Consider the following 12,816-nt stretch of genomic DNA (forward strand, 5'->3'; position numbering starts at 1 on the left):
TGTACCTTTGAGTAATACTCCATTGTGAAAATGTACCACATTTTATTTATTCTTTAGTTGAAGAATATCTGGGTCATTTCCTATTTCTGACTATTATGAATAAAACTTCTGTGAACATAGTTGAGCAAGTGTCCTTGTGGTAGGATGGAGCATCCTTTGATTATATGTCCAAAAGTGGTATAGCAGGGTGAAGTGGAAACTTAAGGGTTCTATGGAAAGTCAGTTGGATGGTATTTTGCTGGGGCAAACATGTGAGAAAGACAAAGGCGGACTCATGAAGGAATGTTTAGCTGAAGCAGACATAGGAGAAAGGATGTTCTGCTAATGCTAGCACATGAAAGGGCACATGATGAAGGATTCTTTGCTAATGACATACACGTATTGGTCTGCCTTACATTGCATAGTTGAGCTGCATATTTTGGGACTCCATACAAAAAGCACACCAAAAACCTTCTGGTGGTATGCTGCAGTTTCTTACTGCTTCTGTGGACTTGGGCTGATTGGCAGAGTGATGTCATCTGAGACAGACAGATGCTGAGACAAGACCCATGGAGGACACATGATGTTTGGAGGGTATAAATAGGACTCGACGGACAGTGATGGACACTGAGCTAGGCTTGCTTATAGAGCTAGCTGTGCAGTGCTTGTGGGTCTCAAGTCTTTGCTGATCTTCGCTTCTCTGAGAGGCACAGCTGAGAACTTCTGACGTTCCTCACAGTCCCCCCTGCTGACTCATGCCGAGGCTGAGGCCTGGCTGTCTCTGCTAGGTCATGCCACTGCTGCTGATTTGTGTTTGCTCTCCAGACTCTACTGAACTGGACTGCTGGTATGTCCTTGAAGTATTTGTAAGTGGACTGACCTGTGAACTGAACTTCAGAATTTCAGATAACCCAGACAGGAGTTGCTCCAAAGAACCTTTCTAAACTGGTCCACTTCCTTGTATCTTTTCTTTCCCTCTACTTCTGGTGGGTGGTGGGCTACAAGGGATGTTAAGTCATTTAAGAACCATCATTAAAACTAGGTTTTGAAAAAAAAATAAAGTTATAGCTGGGTCTTAAGGTAGATCAATTCCTAATTTTATGAAGAACTGTCATATGGATACTGTCTGTAAAAGTTTGCACTCCACCACCAGTGGAGGAATGCTCCCCTTGCTCCATATCCTTATCAGCATGTACTGTCACTTGTATTATTAATCTTAGCCATTGACAGATGTAAGATAAAATCTCAAATTAGTTTTGATTCATATTTGATGACTAAGGATGTTGAACATTTCTTTAAGTGTTTCTCAACTATTTGAGATTCCTCTATTGAGAACTCTCTATTTAGATCTGTACATTTTTAGTTGGATTATTTGTTTTTCTTTTTTGACATTTAGTTTCTTGAGTTCTTTCCATAGTTTGAATATTCAATCTCTATCACAGGTGAAGTTGGTAAAAATCTTTTCCCATTCCATAGGCTGTCACTTTGTCCAACTGATGGTGTTTCAGTTTCATGACATTCCATTTATTAAATGTTGGTCTTAGTTCCTGTGCAATTGGTCTTCTGTTTAAGAAGTTGTCTCCTGTGTTAATATGTTCAAGACTATTCTCCCACTTTCTCTTTTATCAGGTTCAGTATGTCAGTTTTGTGTTGATGTCTTTGATCCACTTGGACCTGAGTTTTGTGCAAGGTGATAAATATGGATCTATTTGCATTTTCTACATTCAGACATCCAATTTTACCAGAACCATTTGTTCTACTTCTGGCTTCTTTATCAAAAATCAGTTGTTCAGAGATGTGTGCATTTATGTCTCTGTCTTCAGTTCAATTCTACTGATCAATTTGTCTGTTTTTAGCCAATATCATATGGTTTTTTTTTAATTACTCTAGCTCTGTAGTCGAGCTTGAAATCAGGGATGGTGGTACCTCCAGATGTTCTTTTATTGTACAGGATTGTTTTAGCTCTTCTGAGTTTCTTGTCTTTCCATATGAAGTTGAAATTTTTCTTTTCAAGGTCTATAAAGAATTGTGTTAGAATTTTGATGGGAATTGTGTTGAATCTGTAGATTGTTTTTAGTAGGATAGAAATTTTTACTATGTTACCAAGGTTACTATGTTACCTACCAATCCATGAACATGGAAGATCTTTCCATCTTCTGATATCTTCTTCAATTGCTTTCCTCAAAGACTTGAAGTTCTTTCATACAGGTCTTTCACTTACTTGGTTAGAGTCTCACCAAGATATTTTATATATTTGTGGCTACTGTGAAGGGTGTTGTTTCACTGATTTCTTTCTCAATCCTTTTGTTATGTATATATAGAAGGGCTACTGATTATTTTTTAAATCTTGTATCCAGCCACTTAGCTGAAAGTGATTATCCTATGTAAGAATTCCATAGTAGAATTTTAGGGTCACTTATGTATACTATCATATCATCTGCAAATAATATTATTAACTTCTTTTTTAATTTGTATCCCATTGCTCTCCTTCAGTTGTCTAGCTAAAGCTTCAAGTACTATATTGAGTAGGTACAGAAAGACAACTTTATTGTTAACTTTAGTGGAGTTGTTTTGAGTTTTTCTCCATTTCATTTGATGTTGTAGCCATTAAAATTTAAAGTTCAGGGCTGGAGAGATGGCTCAGCGGTTAAGAGCACTGACTGCTCTTCCAAAGGTCCTGAGTTCAAATCCCAGCAACCACATGGTGGCTCACAACCATCTGTAATGAGATCTGATGCCCTCTTCTGGTGTGTCTGAAGACAGCTACAGTGTACTTACATATAATAAATAAATCTTTAAAAAAAAAATTTAAAGTTCAAGGAGAAATAGAGAGTTTCCCTTCTTCTTACATATCTCTGTGCTTTAATTTTTACTCCCCCCAAATATTTTTTTATTTTTTACCGACAATGATAAAGATTCAGTGTGTATTTTAGATATTTGGAAATGAGGTCAGGGATGGTTTAGGGTAATCACATCACATTACAAGCAGACCAAACTTTTACACACCTGTAGGCCTGAGTTCAGCCATCATGCTGGTATGTGCATCCTGCCTTAACTAGCTAACTTATACATACAGACACTAAGCCTAGTTCAATGTAAGTCTTAATAAAGCATAACATATGACAATGTGTCTCCTTTTATCATGTAACATTATGTCTCATCTAAAGAAATGAATTGCAATAGTCACTTATTCTCCAGTGTTTTGACCTATTTGTCAAATGTAATCCATCAAGCATTTTTCACAAGTCTATCCTGTGCCAAACACTATGCCCAACACTGTAAATACAGAGAGGCCTGGGATACAATCAGTGTGTTCAAAGTGTTCAAAGGTGGCAGACAATAAGGAAAATAATCAGGATCTGGAGGATACAGAGCAGAGTAGAGTGAGTTTATGGTGAAGGTAATGACAATTGGAGAAAGATAAATAATATCTCACTAATATTATTAGCTACAAATTCTTCTCTTAAGGCTAATACAGTCAAAGTTCCTGACTAATTTCCACAAATCTCCCAGCTAGTCTGGTAGAAAGATCACAGGTCTACATAGCCAACATCAATTACATCACTAAAACATTCAAGATCTGGAGTACAGAACTAGTCTGTGCCTCCATATTCATGTCTGTATACTCTAAGTAAGTAAAATATAAGAATTTAAAGTGAAGTGGTTCAGGACTTTGATGTCAAGAATTGCTCACCATTTCTCCTACAATGGTTAAGAGAAAAAGCTGACAACCACAGGTTTTGAGGGTATGGAGGAAGTTGAGCCTTTGAGCATTGGCGGTACAGAAGTGCCAAGGCACAGCCAACTGTGGAAGATGATTTTTGCAAAGATCAGACTCCCTATGAGCCAGTGATCCCATTGTTAAGTCTACTCAGGAGAAATGAAAGCAAACGTCCTAGCAAAAACTTGAGCACAAGTGTTCATGGCAACATCTACACTGGCAAAAAGGAAGAAGTAGAGAGCTGGTCAGTGGTAGCGCACGCCTTTAATTGAAGCACTTGGAAGGCAGAGGCAGGCAGATTTCTGAGTTCAAGGCCAGCCTGGTCTACAGAGTGAGTTCCAGGACAGCCAAGGCTACACAGAGAAACCCTGTCTTGAAAAACAAAACAAAACAAAAATCCCCCCAAACCCAAAAAAACCAAAAAAAAAGGAAGAAAAAAAGAAAAGAAAAAAAAAAAAAGGAAGAAGTAATCCAAAAGTCTACCAACTAATGAGCCAATTTTTTACCCTGCAAGAAAAAAATTATAAAAGCAATGAGGAAGCTCTAGTGTTGTTGTTGTTTGTTTGTTTAGACATTTAAAATTTGGCTTATTGTTTGAGACCAGGGATAGTCATAACAATTACATCACTTATTGATTACAAGTACATTAGAGTTCTGCATATTCATGTGACAGAATATTCATTCAGAAAATGTTCTGAATGAAGGACTCTATTCTGCATAACATATTAAGAATGTAGCTTAACATGACGTGGCCTGGGCATGGAGGTAATGCCTGCCTCTTCCTCACCCCTTGCCACCTGTCACAGTCAGAAGTATTAGCCTTGGGGTCATAAGAGTGGAGAGCTGGCCCTGACCCTCATGGCTGTAGCACTTGACTGGGCAGCACAGTCAAGCGAACTCTGGAGGTATGGACTTAGGAGAGATGGACCCAAGAGCATGAGAGCAGGAGAGCTGACCCTGCCTCCTGCCTGAGGCATTGAGTGGTCTAGCCAGAGCAGTACTGGAAAACTCACCCTGGTATGGATAAGGAAGAGCTGGCAAGCTGACCCTCTCGGCAACCACCCAGGTCAAGATCCAGGGCTTTGAGTTGGCCCATCCCCCAAATCAACATCATCTGGGAATTACTGGAGTGTCTGAAAAGGCCAGTCCTGCTTACCCAAAGCTGCAGGATTTCAGGGCAGCAACAGGATAACAGAGAGGAGTACAGGTGATGATCTGATATTGATGGTGCCATAGAAGCCAGGGACCTTGAATCAGACCAATGACTCATTGCAATGAACATTTGCAAGTGGAGATGTGTGGACAAAGGGATATACTGTGGTACATACTGTGATACACTACAGCTTCCATGATGGATTCTTCTATGTTTGTTTGTGTGTGTGTGTGTGTGTGTGTGTGTGTGTGTTTGTGTGTGTGTGTGTGTGTTAGGGGGAATTTGTAAGGGCAGAGGGTGGATACAAGGGAAATGGGAGATGAGTGAGACTTGGTTGTATGACGTGAAACTCACAATGAATAAAAAGTTAAAAAAAATGTGGCTTAACATGGTTGAACCTTGAAAACAAGCTAAATGAAAGAAAGAACACATCAAAAATGTCACACATTGTATGATTCTATTTATATGAAGTATCCTGAACAAACAAATCCATAGATCTGCAAAGAGGAGTGGTTACCACTGGCTAGAAAGAAGATAAACAAGGACTGACTGCTAACAGGTATAAAGTTTCTTTTCAGGGTAGTGGGTCTCAACCTGTGATTCCTTTGGGGAGTTGCATATCAGATATTTACATTAAAATTCATAATAGCAAAATGATAGTTTTAAAGTAGCAATGAAACTATTTTATAAAAAGGGTCACCACAACATGAGTTATTGTATTAAAGGGTCTCAGTGTTAGAAAGGTTCAGAACCACTGCTTTAGGGTGATGAAGATCAGGTATTACATGGTGAGGGCTGTGGATGCGGCTCAGTGGATGAACACTGGCCTAGCATGTGCAAAGTCCTGGGCTGGATCTCCAGGCATGAAGATATGGAGTCAGGGTTCCACCTTTCTCTTCTTGGGTATCATGGTAAAGCCCTTGAGTTAAATAGTTGTAAATGGTGGGTATAAACTATGTACTTTTTGTGGTTTTAAAACGTGAATTATGTGTTACTTTTTTTTTTTTTAAGTTGTCATTTGAAACTGAAACTAGAAGCAGCAACTTTCAGAGTTTGTGAAGCCCCTTGGTGGCAAATTGCAAAGATGCCTAGAAAGAGACTTGAGATGCAGATTACACCATCTCTACAGGGATCCTAGAAACTGAAAGCTAACTGAGGAGAGAGAGTTGTGTGTTCATCTGACCCAGCACCATCACCCATATGAGGAACGGTGACCACACAGAAGAGCAGACCTGCAGCTCAAAGATGTTGGATGATGGTCAATCGTGGATTGGTGTTTACTCAGGACGTTACAGAGACATGCTGATGCTGGAGATCTGGTGGTCAAGTCTCAAAGAAAGATCAAAGCATCAGAAAGAGGAAAGTTTGACTGAAATGGGAAATGACTTGGGTTTCAGAGACAGGAGAAGTGGCGTGAGTTCCGCTTGTGTAACCAAGCAGTCATCTGCCTTGCAGCTGAATGGCTTGAGAGGAGAGGATGATCCTCAGGCAAATCAAACACAATGCTAAGCCCTGCAGCTAAACCTTATACTGGAGCGAATGGGCTTTCTGCTTTAGAAATTTCAGGGTGTGGGTTTCAACACAGAGCATGCCCTTGAGTATGGAGATACTCCCGCCCCTCCGCTGACTCAGACCTCAGCTCCAGCCACTCCACACTCCTCCTCCACCCCCTCAGGTACCTCATCAGTATATGAGCATGCATTTAGCCTTCTCACCTTAAAAGGAAAACATACTGCTTCTCCACACAGCACCGTGCTTCTCTCCTTTCCATCAAAATTCCAAGCGAGCGCGTATCTTCTCTAATTTCTCTTTCCATTCGCTTCAATATGGTTTTGCCTCACATTCTGCAGAAATGGCTGCTGCTTCTCCCCCTGGTGACTTTATTAAACCTTATTGCATCCAGAGATCAGTTTTCTCCCTGCCATTATTTGCCTCATCAGCAGTATTCAATATTGTTGTGCTCTTCCCTCCTCTTGGGTGTGTGCAGCTTCTGGGACACATGTCCTGGCTTTCCTACTTCATAGGTCCCTCCTTGTCCTCGGTCATGGTTGCTGCAGGATGCTGTTCTCTTCCAGCTCTCAATGCTGCAGTGGCCCCTGGCCTAATGCTGAGACCTCCTCTCACCCACTCCCCTCCTTTCTCAGTGGCATCTAGGCTATAGGAGTCTACAGACATCATCCATCTCAATGCTAATCATCCCCACCTGTGTCTTCAGTCCAGCATCTCCCTAAATCCACCCTGCCCTACTAGGAGAGCTGTGTGTTCGTCTGACCATATGAGGAAAGGTGACCACACAGAAGAGCAGACCTGCAGCTAGAAGACGTTGGATGATGATCAGTCATGGCTTGGTGTTTACTCAGGACATTGCAGAGTTCCCTCTTAAACCTGCTTCAACTCTGTTTTCCCCCCTATCTCTAGAAAACCTGTCTAGATGGTTCATGGCGGATATACTCAGCCTCCTTTAAAACACTCTGTGAAGCCAGTGCATAGCCTCCACCCCGTACACATTCGCTGCCCCCTTACCTTGACTTGTATGTATACTATTTTTCAGTCTGTTATATGTGTTGCTTTGGTAACAATGTCTCTTCTGACTAGTACATAAGTTCCATGAGGACAGGGGCTGGTGTGTATTCTCTAGATGTCCAATAAGTGAATGCAATCAGCTTAATGGCTGCCATGTTAGCAAAGGACTACCTACCTACCCGACGCTCTGAACATCCAATCACCTTTGCCTAGAAAATAAATCTGACCTCCAACTTCTAACATCAGAGTAGAGATTTGCCTAAGCATCGCGTGATGGTTGCCTTTGTACAGTCACTCCAGCAATGGGTGCTATTGTGTGAATTGCTTCTTTTGTGGAACATAAGCTTTGTGAGATACATCCATGGTGTGACTACGCCACGTGCCTGTCCCACCGTATCTGATAGGGTTGGGAGGTTCTCAGCTTGGCGTTGTTTCAGAGTTGGGGCTCCAGAATCAGACATTTACAGAAACAGTCTTGATTTACTAAGAAGGCACCCCAGGGTAATTGGAGCAAATCAGCAGCAGAATCAGGAAATGAGACACAAAAGGGCACACTTCCACCAACAGTCCAACATGCTCCCTCTGGTGAGCTGTGAACTGTAAAGGCAGTGTACAAAAACCCTCACTCTCATCCACTGAAGGATCTTCCTTGATGGCATGGACTCAGACAATATGCACAGGCAGCATAACAGCATAAACAGAAGGGTGTTTATCAATTAAAGTGGAAAATACATTCTACAAGACTGTGGCGCTCTCTCACTCTCTCTCTCAATCAATAATTTATCTCCCTCCATCTTTTCCCCTTCTCCTTCTCCTCTGCTTTTATTAAAGATAGGATCATTGCCTACTCCATGTGCTCCTACCTTGCTATGGCTACCATATTCTGCTCTCATTAAAGACTAAAAAATGGTTCTGTTTGATCTTCAACTTCGAACCTCCAAAAAACAAGTTAAACAAAACTTTTCCTTTTATAAAGTCAGTTGCCTAGGGTATTTTGTGATAGTAATACAAATCTGACTAATGTATGTATATTACTTCCTCATGAACATTTAATTTCTTCTAATTTGTTTAATTGTGCCCACCCTATAGAGGAATGTTATGTATTGTACATATTTAGCTAGCTTTTTCCTATTGAGTTTGTTGTTCCTATTGTTTGCCATGATGAAAGACCAGAGACTGCATTGTTTAAGAGCAAAAATGAGTTTCCTCACAATTCAGGAGGTTTACAAGTTCAAGGTCAGAGTTCATCAGATCAGTCTGCCTCCTAGGGCCTACCTTCTTTCTTCATCTTCAGCTGCTCATTCTTCTGTCTTTCCTAATCCCTTCTTGGAAGGGCAGCAATCATATTGGATTAGACCTAACCTACAAACCCATTTCAAGCGATTATCTCCCTGAAGACCTTATATCCAAATACAGCTGAGTTATTTGGTACTTAAAGGTTAGACCTATAAGAATCTTTAGGGAACACATTTTGACCTATTGTGCCTGGTGACTAACAAAACTTTATGGTGGGTGAGCACGTGCATATTCTCCTTGACTGTTCAGACTTTGCACCAACTTTATTGAGTCATACGCCTTTTATCTATCAGTTTCTGGGCATTTCATGCAGGGTCTCTGCAACCCCCAATAGCCAGCAGAATGATGATCCGTAGCAGACAAGAAGGCAGCTCAGTTTAACACAGCTAGGTAGCTGGTGCTGGCTCACCCTTTGGGAGTTTAGACCTGAGTAGCTTATTTTAGGGATATTTAAGCACAGCACAGCAGGGTGAAAACTTTCCTGGCGATAATTCACTCAATCCTGTGTGCACCGTAAAGCTTACATAAATCTCCTTGAGGAAGAAAGTAAGCTAAATAAAGATCAGATGTGACTACATCAACCCTTTTTATAGGTATACATGACACACCCCAGAAAGATGGGTTCTATAGATTGACTGAGGAAAGCGAGCTCATGAGAAGAGTCTGGGGGAGGGTCCAGGGTCGTCTCCCTATCCCTGGTTATGCTGAGGTTCTTGCTTGACAAATTTTATTTTTGTACCACAGCATAACTTTATATATAATTTTAGGCTAAAATTTGCTTCAGGCAATTTGTGCTAGGGTCAACAGGGAATATCAGGCATTGCTTACTGTCAGCAGGTACCAGTTAGAGAACAGTAGATAGGCCCACATTATCTTGCCTTTAAAATAGTGACCCAAACCATTAGTTTAAGCTATAGGGTATTGGTATTTTTTTTCACACAGTCAAAGAGTAGTAATTTCTGGGGATTACTCTAAAATAACATATTAAGGTAGGAAAGTGCCACAGACCACCCCAGCTGGGTATGAGTCCCTGGGATGTGGGTTCTCGAGGCCAGGTGGGTAAGGATTCGGTGGTGACAAACAGAAACAAACACAGAGGCAGTTAGAATCTGAGTGTATTTTGCAGCTCTCAATCGGGATTTTATACATTAAAACCCAAACATTACATCTCTTAGGAACTGTTTCCAGTGAAATAATCACAAATACCAACAAAATTCATTTGGCACAGTAAAGCACAAAAATATCTCTTAGAAACTGTATCCAGTGAAACAATCACAAACAGAGTAGGTAACATCATTATTAATATAAGTAAAAATATAACAATTCTAAAAGGATGTATTCAGTAGGGGCAGTCATCCAAGGCTAGGGCATATTTCCAGGAACAGGTTACTAAATCTTTATGGTCAATGCTCTCAACCGCTGAGCTAACTCTCCAGCCCCATATGGACAATTACTATTTAACATCTAATGCTTGATTTTTTATAAATCTTCAACACATAAGTTTAAACTATTTTAATTCTTTCTAAGGCTTTTTTTTTTTACATATCCCAAACCCCACGTCCGATGACACACATGTAGCCATATGAAATTTTATTGTTGGGAAAGTTTTTATCTATCATAATAGTTTTGTAAATGATTTTAAAAGTATAGCATTGGTTTCCACAGGGATAAGGTCATGTGAGTGACCCCATCTCAAGGGTCACTACCCATTATTCTCGTTTAAGATCTTGGCCTAGGCAACCAGGAACATGTAAGTAAGAAAAGGAACAAGAGAAAACAAAACAGATAGATTGCCATGAGAACTACAGCTCAATAATTTTTCTTTGGTGAAGAGTTCCACAACCGGTTCCAGGAGGCCTCCCCCTTTTGAGGTCAACAGCCTCAGTCTGTGAAACTTGTTACACAGATCCTACTGGAGGTGGTGTAGCAGAAAAGACCAGTAATTAGGGAATAAATGAGCTGTCACCATAGGAGAAACTCAATGTGATTGGCATTGATTGTGTAAAATGTGCTTAGGAACCAAACAGCAAACAAAATACTGACAGAGATCATGTGTGGGTGATTAAACTGAGTGTGATTTCTGATGGTGTTGATATTTGTAGTGGGAAAAGACCCATTTTTAAATGATGCGGTGGTGTGCCTTTCTGACTTCTTCCATATGGTCTGGCCCTTGTTTGTGAGGTAAATATCACGACAGGAGATAATGTTGATTATTGTGCCCACTTTTTTCTCCATTGCATCCTAATTGTGGTGTTGGACTGGGTAGCTATGAATCAGCGTTGGGAATAAGAGGAGCTGGGATGACTTACAGGTCACAGTGAGTGGCTGTCAGCACCCAGCTTTCTTTGCTTAAAGCCCCTGCACAGACTTCCAGCTCTTTGATTAGAGCCATGTAATGTCTGGCATGAGATGGCACCTCATTTCCTCCTATAATTCCCTGACAGGATTCTGGAACAACTAAGAGATCAATAGAGACTGAAATCACTGCTTATGTAATCATCCTTTACCCCAGGAAAGGTAGGCTAGAATAAAAGATGACAGCGCTAGTTCTTACATGTGTGTCTTGTGCCCAGGAAGTGAGTAGATCAAGTCACCAGGCACCAGCCCCTGCTTGCTTCTGTAACATTTGCCCCCGGGCCCGTGTTCCCCGAGATGCGGACATGCTTCATAGCGTTTGCTCAAACTCAGCTGAGTGTTTGGCTTCTGTTTTTTGTTTTCTGAGACAGGCTATCATGTAGCCCAGGCTAGCCTCAAGTTTGTTAGGTAGCCAAGGCTAACCTTGATCCTCCTACCTCTGCCTCCCAGAATCTAGAATTACAAGCATGTACTAAGTCAGGCTTGAGCTCAGTTTTATTTTTAAAGTTTTATTATAAGTAAACATGCCCACTTTTAAATTATTTTTTATGCCCTGTGCCTCAATCGATGCCTTCTCTCTGCCTCTTTCTCCCTCTCTCTTCCCTGCTTTTCCTACTCTACTTTCTCTCTTTTCATTTCTTCTTTACTACCCATTTTCTCATGTTTTTACAATGACACATTTGTAGAATGCCTTTCTTCTTCTTCTTTTTTTTTTTTCATGATAGTTTTCAGGCTTTATTGTCACAATAATAACATACATCTCATAGACCCACACACTGGAGAGAGTGGTTTGGAGCCAGGAAGCATACGTTTTTAAATAAGCATGCTGATTCTGATGCCGGTGACCCCCTGAGCAGCAGAGGACTGTGGGGCGCATCTAAGAAAGCAGCGATTTATCCTAGTTTTGACGCTGTGGGTTGTCATCACCAGCAGATGGCATTTCACAGAGTCATTTGATACGTGCTAGTGACATCCTGGACCACCGAGTGGCCAGGAGTTGGAGGGCTGGAAGGGAGTAGGGTAGATTGGGTTGGCAGCGTTCTTGGCAGGACCGCCAGGACTTGGTGCTAGCCTCAGATGGACTTCCTGCTGCCCAGTTTGCATGGAAGCTAATTCTCTACTCTCTCTTCAGAAGCAAAGATCCCGAAAACCTTCTTGAATTATAATTAGTAAAATATAAAGTAAAGCGTAAGTAAAAACCTAAGCATCTAAATGCCTGGACAGGAAAAAGTATTTGTTGGGCTACTCCATTTATAAAGAAACTCAGCCCCCTGACTTGGATTCCTAAACCCTGTGTTTTTCATCTTCCAGGCACTCTGGGTCTGGATTGCAGACCATCATCCACTTCAAAGACATTAAGGTTATAGGTTTATGAAATTATTATTTTATGTGTATGAGTGTTTTGCCTGCATGTGTATCTGTGGAGGTTAGAAGAAGGCATTGGATCCCTTGGAATTGCAGTTATAATGGTAGTGAGCCATCATGTGGGTTTGGGGAAATGAGCTCAGGCCTTGAGCAGGACTTTGCTATGCAAGTCTGAGCCTTCTCTACAGTCCTCCCACTCCCTTGAATCCAGTTTACAGGACTTCTTTTTTAATCAGTTCACAATCATTCCATTTGTCCTACAATGATTTCTAAGTATCTGCTGTTAACATGGGCCCAGTAGTGAATGGAACACAGTTGTCTTCATCCAACACAGCAAGCACTAGGAAGATGGGTAAGCTGCCACGCACACTTGCGTGATGGCGGTATTTGAGGTGAAAACTTCAAGGAAAGTCAGCCTCCTGCC

Source organism: Mastomys coucha, unplaced genomic scaffold (assembly GCF_008632895.1).
Source record: "Mastomys coucha isolate ucsf_1 unplaced genomic scaffold, UCSF_Mcou_1 pScaffold8, whole genome shotgun sequence".
NCBI classification, from domain to species: domain Eukaryota; kingdom Metazoa; phylum Chordata; class Mammalia; order Rodentia; family Muridae; genus Mastomys; species Mastomys coucha.